We start from the raw sequence: 23,476 nt of genomic DNA on the forward strand, positions 1-23,476 counted from the left end.
TCAGACTGTATTTCCTCATGTGAACAGTATTGTAAAGTGACCTGAGGGTTGAGTCATAGGCATAAGCAGTGCGCCCACACCTTAGAGGGAGGATGAAGGAAAGAGTTTCTTCGGCCCTAGGCCCAGAGTTGCCCCAGGCAGGATTTTAAATAGTCTAAGTTTGTCTTTGGCTTTCACTCACCTCCTTTTCTGCCTCATCTCTGACTCTCAACCTAATGCTTTCTTACATCTTAGGAACCTGCAGGCCCTGTATTGGGTATTCAGCATACATGTGTACTATCAATTTAATTTTTTTTTTTAATGATATATTTTAAGAAAGTTGCTAGGGCTTCCCTGGTGGTGCAGTGGTTGAGAGTCTGCCTGCCAATGCAGGGGATGTGGGTTCGTGCCCCAGTCTGGGAAGATCCCACATGCCGCGGAGCGGCTGGGCCCATGAGCCATGGCCGCTGAGCCTGCGCATCTGAAGCCTGTGCTCCGCAACAGGAGAGGCCACAACAGTGAGAGGCCCGCGTACCGCAAAAAAAAAAAGAAAGAAAGAAAGTTGCTAGAAGGCTATACAAAAAGCTAATAGTGGTTACATCTGTGGAGCTAGAACAAAGAAATGAGAGTAGAGAAAGAACATTAACTTTTCATTTAACCTGCCCTTGCATTGTTCTACTATGAACATCTGCTATTTTCATAATATAGTTTTTAATACCTTAAAAAACAAACTAAATTAATCAACTGGATTTAGTTGCTAATGAGAATTTATCTTATCCCTCAGGTAGGCTGGGGCAGAAAAGTTGAAACACATTTATATCAAAGGAAGTCCAAGGTGGATCAATGACTTGACCAGACACAGCTTCACAGAGCCTCAGTTAGGACCCAGGACTTCACTGGGGCCCCAAGGCAGGGAGTCCTTTCTAACTTCTCCTTGCTTCAGAGAAAATAAATATTGTATAAAGATACATCTCATCGTCTTTGAATATTTATAGATCCTTACACTAAAATGAAGAGGCCCGGGATGAAAGATCATGTGGAGAGGCCCAGACCAGCAAATAACTGTGCAGTCACGTCACTGTTGCTGAAAACCACGAATTTTAGTGTCTTATTATGGAACAAAATAACTGATACAATCTAAACTTTAAAAAAGAAGAAGAAAAAATATATTGCTCCTCCATAACTATCCTGATGCCATCACACTATTACAATCCTGATTTCTGATGTGGTTAAAAAATCTTACTTTTAAATATTTATATTTTAAAAGAAAAAAGAACAACAAGCTAAACTGAATATTTAATACATTCGTAGGAATAGAAGGAATATGACAAGGATTAGAATTTTATAATATACATTAGCCATTTATGTTAAAGATGTTCTATTTTTCAGAGAGGTTACCCCATTTCCCTGTCTTTTCTGTCTTCCTCAGAGCAATAAACAGTAATTACTACTCTCATAGATAAGCTGCTCCATTGAGTTAGACAGTAATTACATCTTTATGTTTCAAGTCATTATCATCTCCAAAAACTACCTTTCATTTCACCGCACAGTCTCACTGCACTGTTTCACAGTAAAATTATACTCCTCAAATTTGAAGAGCCTGAATAAAAACTAGAGGCCCAAGGAGTTTTAGGGACTGATTTAGGAACAGTGTCTACTGGCATGAACCTTTTATTTATTCATATTTTTAAAACTGCAATAAAAGAAATGAAAGCTACTTTAATAAAAAAGGAACTCAGGAAGAGGTCATTAAATATAACTAGCTACATTTTAAATACAAATACCAGGTATTTCCTGATTAGTGTCAGGTAAATATGTAAACTATCTAGCCCAAATTCTGGTCTCAGGAAAAAAGATCAGAGATAAGTACAAAGAAGGTGCTTCATACTATCAGATCCATTTTATGTTTTGTTTTGTTTTTTTGCGGTACGCGGGCCTCTCACTGTTGTGGCCTCTCCCGTTGCGGAGCACAGGCTCCGGATGCGCAGGCTCAGCAGCCATGGCTCACGGGCCCAGCCTCTCTGCGGCATGTGGGATCTTCCCGGACCGGGGCACGAACCCATGTTCCCTGCATCGGCAGGCAGACTCTCAACCATTGCGCCACCAGGGAAGCCCTATCAGATCCATTTTTAAAACAATGAGATCCTTTGTGACAGTCACTTAAGTCTTTCTTTTTATCAGAGATTTCTGTTGGTCCTCTTGTTGGTAATCCATTTGTGTCTGCACCCTTACAGTCTATTTTGCCTTTGTTTTTATCATTGGATTCTTGTATAGCTTTCCTAGGCCACATACAACTAACAAAGGGGGAAATCAGAGGGTATATATATGGTTCCAGGAACTTTTTGTAGACCCAGAGCACAACTAGAATGACGATGCAGGGAATGCACACCATTGTCCCAGGCTTGAGATCCTGACCTGCGACCACCAAGCCCCAGTGGCAGTGTCCACGCTTCCAGAGGGGAGGTCACAGGGGGACATGCCACAGCCAACCCAGTGGGCACTGCCCAATTTAATTTTCAAAAACTCATTATAATATTTAAAAATAAACATAATTTAGTTACCTTTCAGTGTCCAGTATAATACCGTTGTGATCTTCCGCAGGCATCTGTCTCCAGATCACTGACAGCTTGAGGCATAGGTTAAATTTTACATCCAGTTGGTTTCTTTTCTTACTTATTTTCGGTTAAATGAAGAAATCCTAACTCAGAATTAGAGTTCTTTGAGAATAGCAGCAAATAACTGTCAGATAATTAGACTGAGTACAGATTCAGAAATTACAGGGTAATTTTTAACTAAAGAATATCTTCAGGGAATGCCCTGGTGGTCCAGTGGTTAGGACTCTGCGCTTTCACTGCCGTGGCCCAGGTTCAAGCCCTGGTCGGGGAACTAAGATCCCGCAAGCCGCACAGTGCAGCCAAAGAAAGAATATCTTCAACTCTGTCAGTTACTATGTTGATGAGTACATCACACTCAAAAGTTAGAAGACTTGAATGTTTCAATTTAAACGCTGGTGCCAAATGAGTACTTAATCTGTTATTTGGTCGTACTTGGCTCTGAAGGTATTTCTTTATGTTCAGTTTTAACATTTGAATGTGGTTTTTTTAATGTGCCTAATAGTGAATATATCAGTTTCTTTCTCCAGATACTGAAGAAAACAATCCATGGATTAAGAAAGAGTAAAAAAAATAAGACAACTGTTTGTACCATATCTTCTTAACTTTTAGCAGTTGTGTTATTTCAGCCCTAAAGTGATGTATTTAGACTCTTTAAATATTGGATATATAACCTAGATATATGCCTTTTGCACAAGCCAGGTATTCAGTACTGTGGAGAAACAGTCTAATCTTATCTGTTATTTTGAAAGCTTAACTAAATATACTTGACTTTTACAGCCATCATTGAAAGCTTCATATTTACTCCCTATTTTTCCTGCAACATGCTGAAAAGATACATGTTCAGTTGACCATGATAAGCTTATTTTTAAAATTTTCAGCATTTCCTTTACTGAATCAACATCAAAAAACATATAGCTTATTTTGCCCTTTTTCCCCCTATGAATAAAGCACTGTATTCACAGACTCTTTTTCTCCCCAGGTGCAAAGATAGTAGTACACAGGATAATATAGTGCGTGCTTATGTACCTAACACCCAGAACAAATACAATTTGACATTTTGTTATATTTGCCTCAGTTTTTTTAAATTAATTTTTATTAGAGTATAGTTGCTTTACAATATTGTGTTAGTTTCTTGCTGTACAGCAAAGTGAATCAGTCATACCTATACATATATCCACTGTTTTTTTAGATTTCCTTCCCATTTAGGTCACCACACCACAGCATTGAGTAGAGTCCCCTGTGCTGTACAGTAGGTTCACATTAGTTATCTATTTTATACATAGTAGTGTATATATGTCAGTCCCAATCTCCCAATTCATCCCATCCCCGCTTCTCCCCGCCTTAGTTTTTATATTGTAAAAGAAAGCAGTATTACTAAAGTTGAAGCTTCTTTAATATACCTTTGCAGTTCCATTCCCTTCTCTTTCAGCCTCCTCAGAGGTAACCACTATCATGAATATTAAAATTTGTATAAATGGTGTTATACTGTGTGTACCATTCTGCATCTTTTTTTCCCATTTATCATTGTCCTATTGAAATATACCCATAAATATAATGATAAATATATTTTGATATGATAAATATATTTTGATAAATATATTGATATAATGATAAATGTAGTTTGATATGATAAATAAGTATGTTTTTAACTACTGGGTGGTATTCCATCCTGTGAATGTATCACATTTTATTTTTCTCTTCCCTGTTGATGGACATTTAGGCTGTTTTCAGTTTTTGCTATTACTAAACAGTGCTGTTGTGAATGTCTTTTCACTTTTACACATGTGTTTCTTTAGGACAGTTATATACTCAGAAGTAGAATTGCTGGGTTAAAAATAGCTGGGTTTAAATTTTGCTAGAATTGCAAAATTGTTCTCCAAAGAGACAAATTTGTATTCCCACCAGCAGCGGATAAGGGTTCTTTTTTCCATACCTTTCCACCAACCTTTGTCAGACTTTTTAATTTTTGAGAAATGTTATAACATTTCCCTGGGAACTAGTGGGCTTGACCAGTCTCTTCTGTTCACCTTTTCTTCCTGTGTACTGATTCCAAAATATCTTTTCAAGGAGTTATAGCTCACAAATATTCATTAATCTACATGAAAAATATCTCTTCTCCTGTAGCATGTACTTTCAGTAATGAATGTAACTGTAAACATAAACAACGTATATCAAGAGCCTGTTATCCCTTAAGTATACATCCATAATAATATATTATGTTGCTTCAAATATGTATTATAATGTGGCTTTATCACATCTGAAAAGTAAAATATCTGCTCTTTGATACTTGTATGTTAAAATACTCTAGGGCTCTGTTCTAGATCCTCTGCTCTTTTCCATCTTGCCTCTCTCCCCATAGGTGATCTCATCTAACCTCATGCCTTTAAATGCCATTGATTTCCAAATCTTTATCTTCAGGCCTGACTTTATCATTGTATAGTTGACATCTCCACTCATATCTTAATGGATACATCAAAATTAATAAGCCCATCCAAGAATCTTGGCTGGTCTTACTTCATCTGTATCCCCGCCTCTCCCTGTATTTTCCCCTGGGAATCCAAGACATCATATAATTTCATGTGCAGATATTTCGACATGGGTTTCTAAAAAGCAAGGGTTCTGTCCCTTCTGTTTCTTGGTCCTTCAGTTCTTGGGTATGTCGATGTGTTCATTTCATTTCCACTATATTTTCTGTTTCTTTCTGAAAGGAAAAGATTTTAGTCAGTTGTTAGGAAAGATTTTAGTCAGTTGTTTAGTCAGTTGATTTCCCAGACTGATCCTTTAATTTTTTTATCTTTCCTGTTTTCACTTTGGAAATAATCATAGTACCTTCCTAATAGGATAGTTGTGAGACTTAATTCAGTGCCTGGCACATGGTAACTGCTGTATATTTAGGTTCTAAATGTTATTGTCATTATCATCATCAATTTGTCTTTGTGTTCTACTTTCTGAGAAATTTGCTCAACTTTATTTTCTATTTCTTCTCAAATTCTTTATTTTAGCTGTCTTAATTTTAATTTTCAGGAAAGAGTTCTCTGATCTTATTTTTTAAAAATCATCTTGTTCTTATTTCATGAATATAATTTGTTCTTTATTATTGATAGTCTTCTTTTTAATATATATTCCTTTTTATATTCATTTCCATTATGGTTTCTCTCAGGATGTTGAATATAGTTCCCTGTGCAAGAGGGTTCCCTTTTCTCCACACCCTCTCCAGCATTTATTGTTTGTAGATTTTTTGATCATGGCCATTCTGACCGGTGTGAGATGATATCTCATTGTAGTTTTGATTTGCATTTCTCTAATGATTAATGATGCTGAGCATTCTTTCATGTGTCTGTTAGCAATCTGTATATCTTCTTTGGAGAAATATCTATTTAGGTCTTCTGCCCATTTTTGCATTGGGTTGTTGGTTTTTCTAATGTTGAGCTGCATGAGCTGCTTGTAAATTTTGGAGATTAATCCTTTGTCAGTTCCTTCATTTGCAAATATTTTCTCCCATTCTGAGGGTTGTCTTTTCGTCTTGTTTTTGGTTTCCTTTGCTGTTCAAAAGCTTTTAAGTTTCATTAGGTCCCATTTGTTTATTTTTTTAATTTCCATTTCTCTAGGAGGTGGGTCAAAAAGGATCTTGCTGTGATTTATGTCATAGAGTGTTCTGCCTATGTTTTCCTCTAAGAGTTTGATGGTGTCTGGCCTTACACTTAGGTCATTAATCCATTTTGAGTTTATTTTTGTGTATGGTGTTAGGGAGTGTTCTAATTTCATTCTTTTACATGTAGCTGTCCAGTTTTCCCAGCACCACTTATTGAAGAGGCTTTCTTTTCTCCACTGTATATTCTTGCCTCTTCACCAAAGATAAGGTGACCATATGTGCGTGGGTTTATCTCTGGGCTTTCTGTCCTTTTCCATTGATCTATATTTCTGTTTCTGTTCCAGTACCATACTGTCTTGATTACTGTAGCTTTGTAGTATAGTCTGAAGCCAGGGAGCCTGATTCCTCCAGCTCCATTTTTCTTTCTCAAGATTGCTTTGGCTCTTTGGGTTCTTTTGTGTTTCCATACAAATTGTGAAATTTTTTGTTCTAGTTCTGTGAAAAATGCCAGTGGTAGTTTGATAGGGATTACATTAAATCTGTAGATTAATTTGGGTAGTAGAGTCATTTTCACAATGTTGATTCTTCCAATCTAAGAACATGGTATATCTCTACATCTATTTGTATCATTTTTAGTTTCTTTCATCAGTGTCTTATAATTTTCTGCATACAGGTCTTTTGTCTCCTTAGGTAGGTTTATTGCTAAATATTTTATTCTTTTTGTTGCAATGGTAAATGGGAGTGTTTTCTTAATTTCACTTTCAGATTTTTCATCATTAGTGTATAGGAATGCCAGAGATTTCTGTGCATTAATTTTGTATCCTGCTACTCTACCAAATTCATTGATTAGCTCTAGTAGTTTTCTGGTAGCATCTTTAGGATTCTCTATGTATAGTGTCATGTCATCTGCATACAGTGACAACTTTACTTCTTCTTTTCCAATTTGGATTCCTTTTTCTTCTCTGATTGCTGTGGCTAAAACTTCCACAACTATGTTGAATAATAGTGGTGAGAGTGGGCAGCCTTGTCTTGTTCCTGATCTTAGTGGAAATGGTTTCAGTTTTTCACCATTGAGAACGATGTTGGCTGTGGATTTGTCATATATGGCCTTTATTATTTTGAGGAAAGTTCCCTCTATGCCTACTTTCTGGAGGGTTTTTATCATAAATGGGTGTTGAATTTTGTCAAAAGCTTTCTCTGCATCTATTGAGATGATCATATCGTTTTTCTCCTTCAGTTTGTTAATATGGTATATCACGTTCATTGATTTGCATATATTGATGAATCCTTGGGTTCCTGGGATAAACCCCACTTGATCATAGTGTATGATCCTTTTAATGTGCTGTTGGATTCTGTTTGCTAGTATTTTGTTGAGGATTTTTGCATCTATGTTCATCAGTGATATTGGCCTGTAGTTTTCTTTCTTTGTGACATCCTTGTCTGGTTTTGGTATCAAGGTGATGGTGGCCTCGTAGAAGGAGTTTGGGAGTGTTCCTCCCTCTGCTATATTTTGGAAGAGTCTGAGAAGGATAGGTGTTAGCTCGTCTCTAAATGTTTGATAGAATTCGCCTGTGAAGCCGTCTGGTCCTGGGCTATTGTTTGTTGCAAGATTTTTAATCACAGTTTCAATTTCCATGCTTGTGATTGCTCTGTTCATATTTTCTGCTTCTTCCTGGTTCAGTCTCGGAAGGTGGTGCATTTCTAAGAATTTGTCCATTTCTTCCACATTCTCCATTTTATTGGCATACAGTTGCTTGTAGTAATCTCTCCTGATCCTTTGTATTTCTGCAGTGTCAGTTACTTCTCCTTATTCATTTCCAATTCTATTGATTTTAGTCTTCTCCCTTTTTTTCTTGATAAGTCTGGCTAATGGTTTATCAATTTTGTTAACCTTCTCAAAGAACCAGCTTTTAGTTTTATTGACCTTTGCTATCATTTCCTTCATTTCTCTTTCATTTATTTCTGATCTCATCTTTATCATTTCTTTCCTTCTGCTAACTTTGGGGTTTTTTTGTTCTTCTTCTCGAAATGCTTTAGGTGTAAAGTTAGGTTGTTTATTTGAGTTGTTTCTTAAGGTAGGATTGTATTGCTATAAACTTCCCTCTGAGAACTGCTTTTGCTGCATCCCATAGGTTTTGGGTCGTGTTTTCATTGTCATTTGTTTCTAGGTATTTTTTGATTTCCTCTTTGATTTCTTCAGTGATACTTTGGTTATTAAGTAGTGTGTTGTTTAGCCTCCACGTGTTTGTATTTCTTACAGATATTTTCCTGTAATTGAAATCTAGTCTCATAGCATTGTGGTCAGAAAAGATACTTGATATGATTTCAATTTTCTTAAATTTACCAAGGCTTGATTTGTGACCCAAGGTATGATCTATCCTGGAGAATGTTCCATGAGCACTTGAGGATAATGTGTATTCTGTTGTTTTTGGATGGAATGTCCTATAAGTATCAATTAAGTCCATCTTGTTTAATGTGTAATTTAAAGCTTGTGTTTCCTTATTTATTTTCATTTTGGATGATCTGTCCATTGGTGAAAGTGGGGTGCTAAAGTCCCCTACTATTACTGTGCTACTGTCGATTTCCCCTTTTATGGCTGTTGGCATTTGCCTTATGTATTGAGGTGCTCCTATGTTGGGTACATAAGTATTTACAATTGTTATATCTTCTTGTATTGATCCCTTGATCATTATGTAGTGTCCTCCTTTGTCTCTTGTAATAGTCTTTGTTTTAATGTCTGTTTTGTCTGATATGAGAATTGCTACTCCAGCTTTCTTCTGATTTCCATTTGCATGGAATATGTTTTTCCATCCCCTCACTTTTAGTCTGTATGTGTCCCTAGGTCTGAAGTGGGTCTCTTGTAGACAGCATATATATGGGTCTTTTTTCTGTATCCATTCAGCCAATCTATGTCTTTTGGTTGGAGCATTTAATCCATTTACATTTAAGGTAATTATCGATATGTATGTTCCTATTACCATTTTCTTAATTGTTTTGGGTTTATTATTGTAGGTCTTTTCCTTTTCTTGTGTTTCCTGCGTAGAGAAGTTCCTTTAGCATTTGTTGTAAAGCTGGTTTGGTGGTGCTGAATTCTCTTAGCTTTTGCTTGTCTGTAAAGGTTTTAATTTCTCCATCAAATCTGAATGAGATCCTTGCTGGGTAGAGTAATCTTGGTTGTAGGTTTTTCTCCTTCATCACTTTAAATATGTCCTGCCACTCCCTTCTGGCTTGCAGAGTTTCTGCTGAAAGATCAGCTGCTAACCTTATGGGGATTTCCTTATGTGTTATTTGTTGTTTTTCCTTTGCTGCTTTTAATATTTTTTCTTTGTATTTAATTTTGGATAGTTTGATTAATATGTGTCTTGACATGTTTGTCTTTGGATTTATCCTGTATGGGACTCTCTGTGCTTCCTGGGCTTGATTAACTATTTCCTTTGCCATATTAGGGAAGTTTTCAATTATAATCTCTTCAAATATTTTCTCAGTCCCTTTCTTTTTCTCTTCTTCTTCTGGGACCCCTATCATTAGAATGTTGGTGCGTTTAATGTTGTCCCAAAGGTCTCTGAGACTGTCCTCAATTCTTTTGATTCTTTTTTCTTTATTCTGCTCTGCAGTGGTTACTTCCACTATTTTATCTTCCAGGTCACTTATCCGTTCTTCTGCCTCAGTTATTCTGCTATTGATCCCTTGTAGAGAATTTTTAATTTCATTTATTGTGTTGTTCATCACTCTTTGTTTGCTCTTTAGTTCTTCTGGATCCTTGTTAAATGTTTCTTGTATTTTCTTCATTCTATTTCCAGGATTTTGGATCTTCTTTACTATCATTATTCTGAAATCTTTTTCAGGTAGACTGCCTATTTCCTCTTCATTTGTTAGGTCTTGTGGGTTTTTGCCTTGCTCCTTCATCTGCTGTGTGTTTCTCCATCTTCTCCTTTTGCTTAACGTACTGTATTTTGGGTCTCCTTTTCGCAGGCCACAGGTTCATAGTTCCCGTTGTTTTTGGTGTCTGTCCCCAGTGGCTAAGGTTGGTTCATTGGGTTGTGTAGGCTTCCTGGTGGAGGGGACTAGTGCCTGTACCCTTGATAATCTTTAAAAATGTTTTTTCTTATGTTCCTTGCATTGTTTCTCAGAGCTGCTTCTCCCCATCTCCTCTTTTTTAAGAAAGAGCGAAAGGGAGGTAAGAGAGTGGGGAGGCTGGATTAAGTGTAGGTTTCATGAGGAACTTCCCCAGTCTTCTCAGGCAGGTAGCCTAAGCTACAAAGAGAAAAATGATGATTCATGTAATAAATCCATTTCTTTTAGCCCCTATTATGTGCCAGATATATTGCTGGGGAGCAGCGATAAAATAGTGAACATCATAGGCAGTCATTGGCCTCAGCTATGGAGTGAAAAGCAAAAAACAGATACTTTTAATAAAAATAAACATACCTAATAAAACAATAAATTAAATAATCAAATAAATGGATATTTATAAATGCAAACTGTGATGGGCACTAGGAGAGTGTAAAAGGGAAATACACTCAAGGGTGGCTCCTTTCATGCCTTGATGATATCTGAAGGAGGATGAGTAATTAAGCGTTGGGGCAGGGGGTAACCTGGTTCCAACCAGAGTGTTAGCCGGCATGTGTGAAGGCCCTGGGGCCACAAAGAACTGTGTCTTCAGACACTGAAGGAGGTTCTGGGAGGTTGGGGTACCTGGGAGCAAGGGGGAGGGATGGCCGGAGAGGATGAGCAGGCAGCTGAAGAAGACAGTTGTGACAGCTGTTAGGAGAGCAGTGCTTTTCATAGACAAGTTCAGATTGAGACGTGCTCTGGAGGTGCTGCAGATAAACTGCAGTGGGAGTTCAGAGGGAGGGCCATGTGGGAGAACCAGAGAGGTGTCTGGGTAGAGGGATTGGGGGCACAGAGGCATAGGTAAGGTAGTTCACGCTGTGTTCAGCAAACAGCCCTCGATCCAGTCCGGCAAGAGTGCATGACGGGGGCAGTGGGAGGTGAGGCTAGAAAGGTAATTTGGAGTCAGAGTTTGGAGAGTTCGGCTGAGGAACGGTGACTTCATTTCCTAGGCGGTGGGGAGCCTCACGCACTGTAAGCACAGGCTGCAGATGCAGCCAGGTGGGAGGTGGGAGGACCCGAGAGGGGATGGGCAGGGCCCGGATGGGTTAGTCTGGTGGGATGAGTGGGAGAGAGCACACTGGAGAACTGTTGTGGGTGCAGAGTTAAGTGGACATGGTGAAGGCAGAAATAAGCCTGAGGTGCTCCAAACCCTTGACCCTGGAAAGACTGAAGGGCATTAAAAGACACTGGCAGCCCAGAGGGAGGAACAGGCCTAAGAGAGACAGGAGACTCCATCTGGGGCTGTCCAGACGGGCTCCATGAGGGTCACCCTGCTTCCCCAGCTCCTGAGCATGGTGCCTGGCAGGAGGATCCCCAGGGAGGCGGTTGTTGAGAGGGTTTATAGTTGGATGTTGTCTGTTGGCAAGTTAAATACAACAGAGAAGGTAACCGATGACAGAACCCAGCACGGAGCGGGAGGGAGGAGTCTGCATTTTGGGAGTGAGAACAGAGAACACTAGAAATGCTGTGACACGAGTTCCTGAGAGGTTTGTCTGCTTTGACCTCCAGTGTCCCCTGTCCCACCCCAAGCCTGTTGTTGTTTGAAAAGCCACCATTTGATGAAGTCATTCCTTCTCCTTAAGATGTTCCTCTATTTGGGACTCGCTTGATGGTCCAGTGGTTAAGAATCCGCCTTCCAATGCAGGGGACACGGGTTCGAGCCCTGGTCTGGGAACTAAGCCTGTGCGCTGCAACTGCTGAGCACGTGGTCCACAACTAGTGAGAAGCCCGTCAGCCACAACAAGGAGCCCACACGCTACAACTAAGGCCCGACACAGCCAAAAATAAATAAATAAGTATTTAATTTTTAAAGCTGTTCCTCTATTCAAATGCAGATGTCCCTGGGAGGGGTAATATGTTCAGCCTTGTCAGCTCTTAATACGTTTGTCATGATTAGATGTTTTCCAAGTGATAGCATTCTGACAGCAGTTTCTTGCAGAACAAGACAGATGATGAGTATGTTTTGGTTGGGGGAGAAAGTTAAGAGACAGGTAAAAAGGTGGGGCGGGAAATAGAATTATCAAATGATCCAGAAATTCCACTTCTGGGTAAGTAAGAATTGGAAGCAGGGACTCAGATATTTGTACATCCCTGTTCATAACAGTGTTATTTATAATAGGCAGAAGGTAAAGGCAACCCAAGTGTATTGAAGGATGAATGGATAAACAAAACATGGTATATAATACACACAACAGAATATTATTCAGCCTTAAAAAGGAAGGAAGGGACTTCACTGGTGGTCCAGTGGTTAAGAATCCTCCTTCCAGTGCAGGGGACATGGGTTCGATCCCTGGTCGGGGAACTAAGATCCCACATGCTGTGGGGCAACTAAGCCCATGTGCTCTAGAAGAAGCCCATATGCCGGAATGAAAGATCCTGCGTGCCACAACTAAGACCCGATGCAGTCAAATAAATAAATTTTTTTTTTTTTTAAAAAGGAAGTTCTGACATGTTACAACATGGATGAACATTGAAGACATTATGCTAAGTGAAATATGCCTGTCACAAAAGTGATTCTGCTTCTATGAGGTACATAGAATAGTCAAAATCATAGAGCCAGAAAGTAGTATGGTGGTTGCCAGGAGTTGGAGGGAGGGAAGATGGGGAGTTAAGAGTTTAATGAGGACAGAATTTCAATTTGGGAAGATGAAAAAGTTTTGGAAATGGATAATGGTGATGGTTGCACAACAATACAGATGTACTTAATGCCACTGAACTGTACACTTAAAAATGGTTAAAACAGTAAATTTTATGTTATGTTTATTTTGCCACCCCCAAATTTTTTTTAAAAAGTGAGGCAGGCCCAGGTGTTGGGGCCATGATGGGGTCCTGGCAGCAGAGACTGAAGGGGAGCTCTAAGCTCTTGGGTGCTGGGGGCAGAGTGACTAGAGGGGCGAGGGAGGTAGTGAAAATGGAGAGCCAGGCCAGGGCGGCTCCTCTTACCTCTGTACCTGCTGCTATTTCCTTCTTTGTTGTGTTTCTTTGCTTTGTTTCCTAGCTCTGATTAGCGCACTTCAAAGCGAGTTTGCAAAGTTTGGATCTTTCAGGTAAAACATGATGCTTTGAAATTTAAACCGATGTTGAATCAAAACACGTTTTTCATAATTCTTTAGTATTTGTAATTCAAGTTATGCAGGCTTACTGTTTAAAGAAATACTACAGAAATATATAAAATAAAAAGTAAATGTTCACCATTTCCCTTGTCGTGCCCTCAGCCCTCTTGTCCAACAGTAACTTCTATTAGAGTACCACCTAAATATATATATTTAGTCTAACAGTATGTCATTTCATACACACACACACATTTATTTATTACCCAGTTCTACAAGTCCAAGCCCTTAAATAAACAAATAGGAACATATTTTCCCCTTTACTTGGCATTTAATGGTTAACAGTGATATAACATATGTAAGATTGAATTCAGTTTCTTTAAGGCCTCCTGAACAATAGTAGTCTTCTAAAATAAATACATATCTGTGTTACTGTTGTCCATACTGATGTTTAACAATGGTTTTAAATGTTTTCCCTCAAAATTTTTTACAAATTCAAATTCTATAGAGCAAATTGTCTTTTTCAAATGAAATATTTTTCCTTTGCACAAACAAAATACAATATTAAGAGAAATTTTTTAAAGGGTGAAAAAAATCTATCTCCCTAACAGATTGATTGTTTCCATTGTTTTATATTTGATTTTAGTCATTATTCATATAAATACTTACTTTACTCAGCTGTAAATGTAGTGTAAGAGCCCGTGATTGGCATTAGGTGAGAGTGACTGGAGACAGCCGTCTCTGTAGAATTTAAAGCCTTTTTATCCCTGCAGCAAGCGGGATCATCAGAAAGCCACAATTCCAGCCCTCTGTTTTGCTTCCTATAGAAATACCTTTGCCAAGCTGTGCTTTCATAGTATTCTTTTGCTTTTTTTTTTTTAATGGATAAGAAACAGCCATAGGACGAATATTTCTATAAATTTGATAGTTACTGGTACAGTCAGTAAAGATCGTGGTACAAGATTTATCTTGGAGCCTAGTGCTGGAAAAAATGATCTTTCCTAGTAAGATAGTATGCTTCTACAGGTGAGTGTCCTAAACCCCCTACTAACCTTCGTGCCTTAGCTGTTGAAATGCTCAAAGCTAAGTTTATTCTCAGTTGCAGGAGCTTTACTAGCCCAGGTCAGTGATTCCCAACAGGGAGCAATTTTGCCCTTCAGAGGACATTTGGCAGTGTAGCATTTTGGTTGTCACAACTAGGCAAGGAAGGGTGTTGCTACCGGCATCTAGTCAGTAGGAGCCAGGGATGCTGCTAATGTCCTAGAAAGCATAAAACAGCCTCCTACAACAAAGAATTGTCCAGCCCCACCATTATTCACACCATTGCTGACCTACGTTTATGGAGTCAACTCACTCTTCCGAGTCTTTGTATTTATTTTATCATACCTGCTATACATGACTTTTTAATAAACTGCTTCAAATTAGTTTTTCAAATGGTAGCCTATAAATTATAAGTAAACTTCACTTTACATTTTGAGAGTTTGGAACTTCCCTGGTGGCTCAGTGGTTAAGAATCCGCCTGCCAATGCAGGGGACATGGGTTCGAGCCCTAGTCCGGGAAGATCCCACATGGAACGGAGCAACTAAGCCCGTGCACCACAACTACTGAGCCTGCGCTCTAGAGTCCGTGTGCCACAACTACTGAAGCCCACGCGCCTAGAACGCATGCTCGGCAACAAGAGAAGCCACTGCAATGAGAAGCCCGCATACCACAAGGAAGAGTATCCCCTGCTTGCTGCAACTAGAGAAAGCCCACTCGCAGCAATGAAAACCCATCACAGCCAGAAATAAATTTATTTAAAAGAATTTTTTTGAAAGTTTCCCAAATGTGCATGGCTCCAATAATTTTTTTATGACTGTAATTCCCTTTTATGGCCTTTGGTTTGGGTTCCCCATATTATGGAATGTTTGTACTGTTTTCTTTTCCTTTTAATTTTTATCTTTCCCTTCTTTATTTCTTAATATAACTGTTTTTCTTAACTTTGTTATAAGGAAGAAGTGTCTTATTCAAAGATACTTTCGAGCTTGAATGTTTGGTTTTTTAAAAAATATTTATTTATTTATTTGGCTGCACTGGGTCTTAGTTGCAGCACTCAGGATCTTCATTGCCACGTGTGGGAGGGATCTTTAGTTGCGGCATGCATGTGGGATCTTAGTTCCCTGACCAGGGATCCAACCCGGGCCCCCTGCATTGGGAGCACGGAGTCTTAACTGCTGGACCACCAGGGAAATCCCGAGGCTTGAATGTTTTTAATATCACTTCTCTGAGCTTTCACTTGTCACTTCTGTGAAATGTGATTGTTAAGATTCCATATTTTCTTATAATTGTATTCATTCTGCTTATAATTGTCATATTTAAGATGGCTTTTAAAAACCAGTCAGTCTAGTTTGTGAGTGTTTGCTCTCCTGGGCCCTTGCTATCAGGGAGCTGCATTTTGCTGTTGATGCCATTTTTAATATTTAATTTCTTTTTCTGATTTTTTAATTTAACTGTAATTGCCACAGGAACCCGTGATAAGTAGAAAGAGCTTTGTGGTTTTGTTGCTTTAATTATTGGCGTCAGGTTTTTTTTTTTAAGGTCTTATTTTTTAATTTTTTAATAAATTTATTTAGTTTACTTTTTGGCTGCGTTGGGTCTTCGTTGCTGCGCACAGGCTTTCTCTAGTTGTGGAGAGTGGGGGCTACTCTTGGTTGCGAAATGCAGACTTCTCATTGTGGTGACTTCTCTTGTTGTGGAGCATAGGCTCTAGGCACACAGGCTTCAGTAGTTGTGGCACACGGGCTCAGTAGTTGTGGCTTGCGGGCTCTAGAACACAGGCTCAGTAGTTTTGGTGCATGGGCTTAGTGGCTCTGTGGCATGTGGGATCTTCCTGGACCAGGGCTTGAACCCGTGTCCCCTGTATTGGCGGGCGGATTCTTAACCACTGCGCCACCAGGGAAGCCCTGGCGTCAGTTTCTTTTCAGACTATGTCTATTGGTCTTTGAATCTACTGATTATGAAGTGAAGTCTGTGTTTAGATACTTTGTTTCCATATTTGGTTATTGTTATTATAATATTCATAGCAGAACTTGTTTTTTTCTCAGAGTTCTCCTCTTTTTAAAATTTTTTATTGGAGTATAGATGATTTACAACGTTGTGTTAGTTTCAGGTGTACAGCAAAGTGAATCAGTTATACATATATTCACGCTTTTTTTCTTTTTCTAATTAGCTACAAAATCATATTAAAATACTTCAAAATAACAGAAACATACATGGCAAACAATAAAAACAACATTCTTCTTCAGAACTCTAACATAATTATGATATACCAAATAATTGTAATATAATACAAAGATAAGACTATAGATACACTTAATCATATGAGTCTGAACCACATGAAACTGCCATTTTCTACCTATAAAAATGACTTTTTCGGGCTTCCCTGGTGGCGCAGTGGTTGGGAGTCCACCTGCCGATGCAGGGGACACGGGTTCGTGCCCCGGTCCGGGAGGATCCCACATGCCGCGGAGCGGCTGGGCCCGTGAGCCATGGCCACTGAGCCTGCGCGTCCGGAGCCTGTGCTCCGCAACGGGAGAGGCCACAACAGTGAGGCCTGCGTACTGCAAAAAAAAAAAAAAATTTCATTATCCACTCTTTTTTAGATTCTTTTCCCATGTAGGCCATTACAGAGTATTGAGTAGAGTTCCCTATGCTATAGAGTAGGTCCTTATTACTTATCTGTTTCATGTATATGTCAATCCCATTCTCCCAATTTATCCCTCCCCCACCCCTTTCCCCCCGGTAACCACAAGTTTGTTTTCTACATCTGTGATTTATTTCTGTTTGTAATAAATAAGTTCATTTGTATCATTTTTTTAGATTCCACATATAAGTGATATATTTGTCTTTGTGTGACTTACTTCACTCAGTATGACAATCTCTAGGTCCATCCATGTTGCTGCAAATTGCATTATTTTGTTCTTTTTATGGCTGAGTAATATTCCACTGTATATATGTACCACATCTTCTTTGTCCATTCCTCTGTCGATGGACATTTAGGTTGCTTCTATGTCCTCGCTATTGTCCATAGCGCTGCAATGAACAATGGGGTGCATGTTTCTTTTCTTTTTTTTTTGCAATTTGTTTTTGGTTCTTTTTTTTGTTTAAATATCTTTATTGGAGTATAATTGCTTTACAATGTTGTGTTAGTTTCTGTTTTACAACAAAGTGAATCAGCTATATGTGTACATACATCCCCATATCCGCTCCCTCTTGAGCCTCCCTCCCATCCTTCCTATCCCACCCTTCTAGGTCATCACAAAGCACCGAGCTGATCTCCCTGTGCTATGCGGCTGCTTCCCACTAGCCATCCATTTTACATTTGGTAGTGTATATATGTCAGTGTTGCTCTCTCACTTCGTCCCAGCTTACCCTTCCCCCATGGTGTCCTCAAGTCCATTCTCTACATCTGCATCTTTATTCTTGCCCTGCCACTAGGCTCCAGTACTGTTTTTTTAGATTCCATATACGTGCATTAGCATACGGTATTTATTTTTCCCTTTCTGACTGACTTCATTTTGTATGACAGACTCTAGGTCCATCTACCTCATTACAAATAACAATTTCATTCCTTTTTATGGCTGAGTAATATTCCATTGTATATATGTGCCACATCTTTATCCATTCATCTGTTGATGGACATGTAGGTTGTTACCATGTCTTGGCTATTGTGAATAGTGCTGCTAGGAACATAGGGGTGCATGTATCTTTTCAAATTATGATTTCCTCCAGACATACGCCCAGGAGTGGGATTGCTGGATTACATGGTAGCTCTGTTTTTAGTTTTCTTACGGAACCTCCATACTGTTCTCCATAGTGGCTGTACCAATTTACATTCCCACCAATGGTGTAGGAGGGTTCCCCTTTCTCCACACCCTCTCCAGCATTTATTGTTTGTAGATTTTTTTGATGATGGCCATTCTGACTGGTGTGAGGGGTGATACCTCACTGTAGTTTTGATTTGCATTTCTCTAATAATTAGTGATGTTGAGCATCTTTTCATGTGCTTTTTGGCTGTCTGAATGTCTTCTTTGGAGAAATGTCTATTTAGATCTTCCACCCATTTTTTGTTTGGGCTGTTTGTTTTAGAACTTGTATTTTTATGTGTATTTTTTTTTCATTTGTGTCTCTAGCAGGCATGGAAACATAATGTTGTTTGTTTTTATATACTCTTCTCAGGGATTTTTTAAATTAAGTTTTTAGAGAGTTAATAGATTCACATACATGCAGTTGTAAGAAATAATAGAAAGATTCTGTGTATACCCTTTATCCATTTTCCCCAGTGGTAACATCTTGCAGAGTTAAAGTAGGTATCACAACCAGGCAGTCAGCACTGATACAGTCAAGCTTTAGAATGCTTCCAGTTTCCATCACTACAGGGATCTCTCATGCTGCGCTTCTGTAACCAAACCCACTTCCCTCCCATCCCCACCCCCTCCTTATATCTGGCAATCACTAATTTGTTCTTCATTTTATAATTTTATCATTTCAAGAATGTTATGTAAGAATCAGACTGGATATAATCTCTTGGGATTGGCTTTTTTTCCTCTTTTTCTTCTTTTTTTTAATTGAAGTATAATCAGCATATACTATTACAGTAGTTTCAGATGTACAGTGTAGTGATTTGACATTTATATACTTTACAACTTGATCACCTCAATAAATCCAGTAACTGTCACCCTACAAAGTTATTGCAATATTTTTGACTATAATTCCCTGTGCTGTACATGACATCCCCATGACTTATTTATTTTATAACTGGAAGTTTGTACCTCTTAATCACCTTCACCTATTTTGCCCAACACCCCCTTAGATTGACTTTTTTTCACTCAGTGTAATTCTCTGGCAGTTAAACAGGTTTTTGCATGTATCAGTAGTTCATTGCTTTTTTATCTTGCTGAGTAGTATTCCATGGTACGGATGTACCACAGTTTGATTAACCATTCACCTGAAGGATACTTGGGTTGTTTCCAGTTATCAGCTACTATGAATAAAGCTGCTATAAATGTGTGTAGAGTTTTGCTTGAACTCAAGTCTTCACTTCTCTGGGATAACTGGCCAGTAGAACAATTGCTGGGTTTTATGGTTGCATATCAGAAACTGTCAAGCTGTTGTCCAGAGTGGTGGTACCATTTAAAATTCCCACCTGCCAGTGTATGAGTGATCCAGTTTTTCTGCATCCTCAAAATTGGGTGGGCTGAGGAGGGCTGGAGCCGGGTGAGGAGGGAAGTGAGCCTGCCGCACCCAAGACTTGGACCCCAGGCTGGTCTCCCATCTCCCAGGGAGTGGTGGGAACTGCCAGACTGTTTTCTACAGCAGCTGTACCATTTTGCATTCCCATCACCTGTGCACCAGGTTCCAGTTTCAGCAGATTGGAGCAGTGTGGCACACAGGGTCTTGGTGCTCCGGTGGGTGTCAGGCCTGAGCCTCTGAGGTGGGAGACCAAGTTCAGGACATTGGACCAACAGAGACCTCCTGAAACAATGTAATAGCAATCAATGAGAGCTCTCCCAGAGATCTCCCACTCAACACTAAGACCCAGCTCCATTCAACGACCAGCAAGCTCCAGTGCTGGACACCCCATGCCAAACAACTAGCAAGACAGAAACACAGCTCCACCTATTAGCAGGGATGCTGCCTAAAATCATAACTTCACAGACACCCCAAAACACACCACCAGACTCAGTCCTGCCCAACAGAAAGACAAGATCCAGCCTCATCCACCAGAACACAGGCACCAGTGTCCTCCACCAGGAAGCCTACAGAACCCACTGAGCCAACCTTAGCCACTGGGGCAGACACCAAACACAACAGGAACTGCAAACCTGCAGCCTGTGAAAAGGAGACCCCAAACACAGTAAGATAAGCAAAATGATAAGACAGAGAAATAGGCAGCAGATGAAGGAGAAGAGTAAAAACCCACCAGACCAAACAAATAAAGAGGAAATAGGCATTCTACCTGAAAAAGAACTCAGAGTAATGATAGTGAACATGATCCAAAATCTGGGAAATAGAATGGAGAAAATACAGGAAACGTTTAACAAGGACCTAGAAGAATTAAAGAGCAAATAAACGAACAACACAATAGATGAAACTTAAAAATCTCTAGAAGGAATCAATAGAAGAATAGCTGAGGCTGAAGAGCGGATAAGTGACCTGGAAGATAAAATAGTGGAAATAACTACCACAGAGCAGAATAAAGAAAAAAGAATGAAAAGAATTGAGGACAGTCTCAGAGACCTCTGGGACAACATTAACTGTGTCAGCATTCGAATTATAGGGGTCCCAGAAGAAGAAGTGAAAAAGAAAGGGACTGAGAAAATATTTGAATAGATAATAGTCAAAAAGTTCCCTAACATGGAATAGGAAATAGTCAAGTCCAGGAAGTGCAGAGAGTCCCATACAGGATAAATCCAAGGAGAAACACACGAAGACACATATTAACCAAACTATCAAAAGCTAAATACAGAGAAAAAATATTAAAAGTAGTAAGGGAAAAGCAACAAATAACATACAAGGGAATCCCCATAAGGTTAACAGCTGATCTTTCAGCAGAAACTCTGCAAGCCAGAAGGGAGTGGCAGGACATATTTAAAGTGATGAAGGAGAAAAACCTACAACCAAGATTACTCTACCCAGCAAGGATCTCATTCAGATTTGACGGAGAAATTAAAACCTTTACAGACAAGCAAAAGCTAAGAGAATTCAGCACCACCAAACCAGCTTTACAACAAATGCTAAAGGAACTTCTCTACGCAGGAAACACAAGAGAAAGAAAAGACCTACAAAAACAAACTCAAAGCAATTAAGAAAATGGTAATAGGAACATACGTAACGATAATTGCCTTAAATGTAAATGGATTAAATGCTCCAACCAAAAGACAGACTGGCTGAATGGATACAAAAACAAGACCCGTATATATGCTGTCTACAAAGACTCACTTCAGACCTAGAGACACATACAGACTGAAAATGAGGGGATGGAAAAAGGTATTTCATGCAAATGGAAATCAGAAGAAAGCTGGAGTAGCAATTCTCATATCAGACAAAATAGACTTTAAAATAAAGACTTTTACAAGAAAAAAAGGACACTACATAATAATCAAGGGATCAATCCAAGAAGAAGATATAACAACTGTGAATATTTATGCACCCAGCATAGGAGCACCTCAATACATAAGGCAAATGCTAACAGCCATAAAAGGGGAAATCGACAGTAACACAGTAATAGTAGGAGATTTTAACACCCCACTTTCACCAATGGACAGATCATCCAAAATGAAAATAAATAAGGAAACACAACTTTAAATTACACATTAAACAAGATGGACTTAATTGATATTTATAGGACATTCTATCCAAAAACAACAGAATACACTTTCTTCTCAAGTGCTCATGGAACATTCTCCAGGATAGATCATATCTTGGGTCACAAATCAAGCCTTGGTAAATTTAAGAAAATTGAAATTGTATCAAGTATATTTTCCGATCACAGTGCTCTGAGACTAGATATCAGTTAGATGAAAAAAACTGTAAAAAATACAAACACATGGAGGCTAAACATGTGTTGGAGGCTACTAAATAACCAAGAGATCACTAAAGAAATGAAAAAATACCTAGAAACAAATGACAATGAAAACAGTATGACCCAAAACCTATGGATGTAGCAAAAGCAGTTCTAAGAGGGAAGTTTATAGCAGTACAATACTACCTCAGGAAACAAGTAAAATCGCAAATAAACAACCTAAAAACCTACAGCAGTTAGAGAAAGAAGAACAAAAAACCCCCCAAAGTTAGCAGAAGGAAAGAAATCATAAAGATCAGATCAGAACTGTATGAAAAAGAAATGAAGGAAACAATAGCAAAGGTTAATAAAACTAAAACCTGGTTCTTCGAGAGATAAACAAAATTGATAAACCATTAGCTAGACTTATCAAGAAAAAGAGGGAGAAGACAAATCAGTAAAATTAGAAATGAAAAAGAAGTAACAACTGACACTGCAGCAATACAAAGGATCATGAGAGATTACTACAAGCAACTGTATGCCAATAAAATGGACAACGTGGAAGAAATGGACAAATTCTTAGAAAAGCACAACCTTCTGAGACTGAACCAGGAAGAAATGGAAAATATAAAGAGACCAATCACAAGCACTGAAATTGAAACTGTGATTAAAAATCTTCCAACAAACAAATGCCCAGGATCGGATGGCTATTTCTATTAAACATTTAGAGAAGCGCTAACACCTATCCTTCTCAAACTCGTCCAAAGTATAGCAGAGGGAGGAACACTCCCAAACTCATTCTACGAGGCCACCATCACGCTGATACCAAAACCAGACAAAGATACTATAAAAAAAGAAAATTAAAGACCAATATCTCTGATAAACATAGATGCAAAAATCCTCAACAAAATACTAGCAAACAGAATCCAAGAGCACATTAAAAGGATCATACACCATGATCAAGTGGGTTTTTTCCCAAGAATGCAAAGATTCTTCAATATATGCAAATCAATCCATGTAATATACCATATTAACAAATTGAAGGATAAAAATGATATGACGATCTCAATAGATGCAAAAAAAGCTTTCAACAAAATTCAACACCCATTTATGATAAAAACCCTCCAGAAAGTAAGCATAAAGGGAACTTACCTCAACATAATAAAGGTCATATATGACAAACCCACAGCCAACATCGTTCTCAATGGTGAAAAGCTGAAACCATTTCCACTAAGATCAGGAACAAGACAAGGTTGCCCACTCTCACCACTATTATTCAACATAGTTTTGGAAGTTTTCACCATAGCAATCAGAGAAGAAAAAGAAATAAAAGGAATCCACATCGGAAAAGAAGAAGTAAAACTGTCACTGTTTGGAGATGACATGATAGTGTACATAGAGAATCCTAAAGATGCTACCAGAAAACTACTAGAGCTAATCAATGAATTTGGTAAAGTAGCAGGATACAAAATTAATGCACAGGTATCTCTTTCATTCCTATACACTAAAGATGAAAAATCTGAAAGAGAAATTAAGGAAACACTCACATTTACCACTGCAACAAAAAGGATAAAATATCTAGGA

The 23,476-nt window shown here is 38.7% G+C and overlaps 1 protein-coding gene and 1 pseudogene across 1 annotated transcript in view; one reads left to right on the plus strand and one right to left on the minus strand.

Moving 5' to 3' along the window:
• CHMP3 (charged multivesicular body protein 3) overlaps nucleotides 1–23,476 on the plus strand; it is an 81,645-nt gene that overhangs the window by 47,510 nt on the left and 10,659 nt on the right. The window lies entirely within an intron of this gene.
• On the minus strand, nucleotides 1,012–3,692 carry LOC113631933 (UPF0729 protein C18orf32 homolog pseudogene; annotated as a pseudogene).

Source organism: Aethalodelphis obliquidens, unplaced genomic scaffold (genome assembly GCF_003676395.1).
Source record: "Aethalodelphis obliquidens isolate GAN/ISIS:26980383/991018 unplaced genomic scaffold, ASM367639v1 scaffold35, whole genome shotgun sequence".
NCBI lineage: Eukaryota > Metazoa > Chordata > Mammalia > Artiodactyla > Delphinidae > Aethalodelphis > Aethalodelphis obliquidens.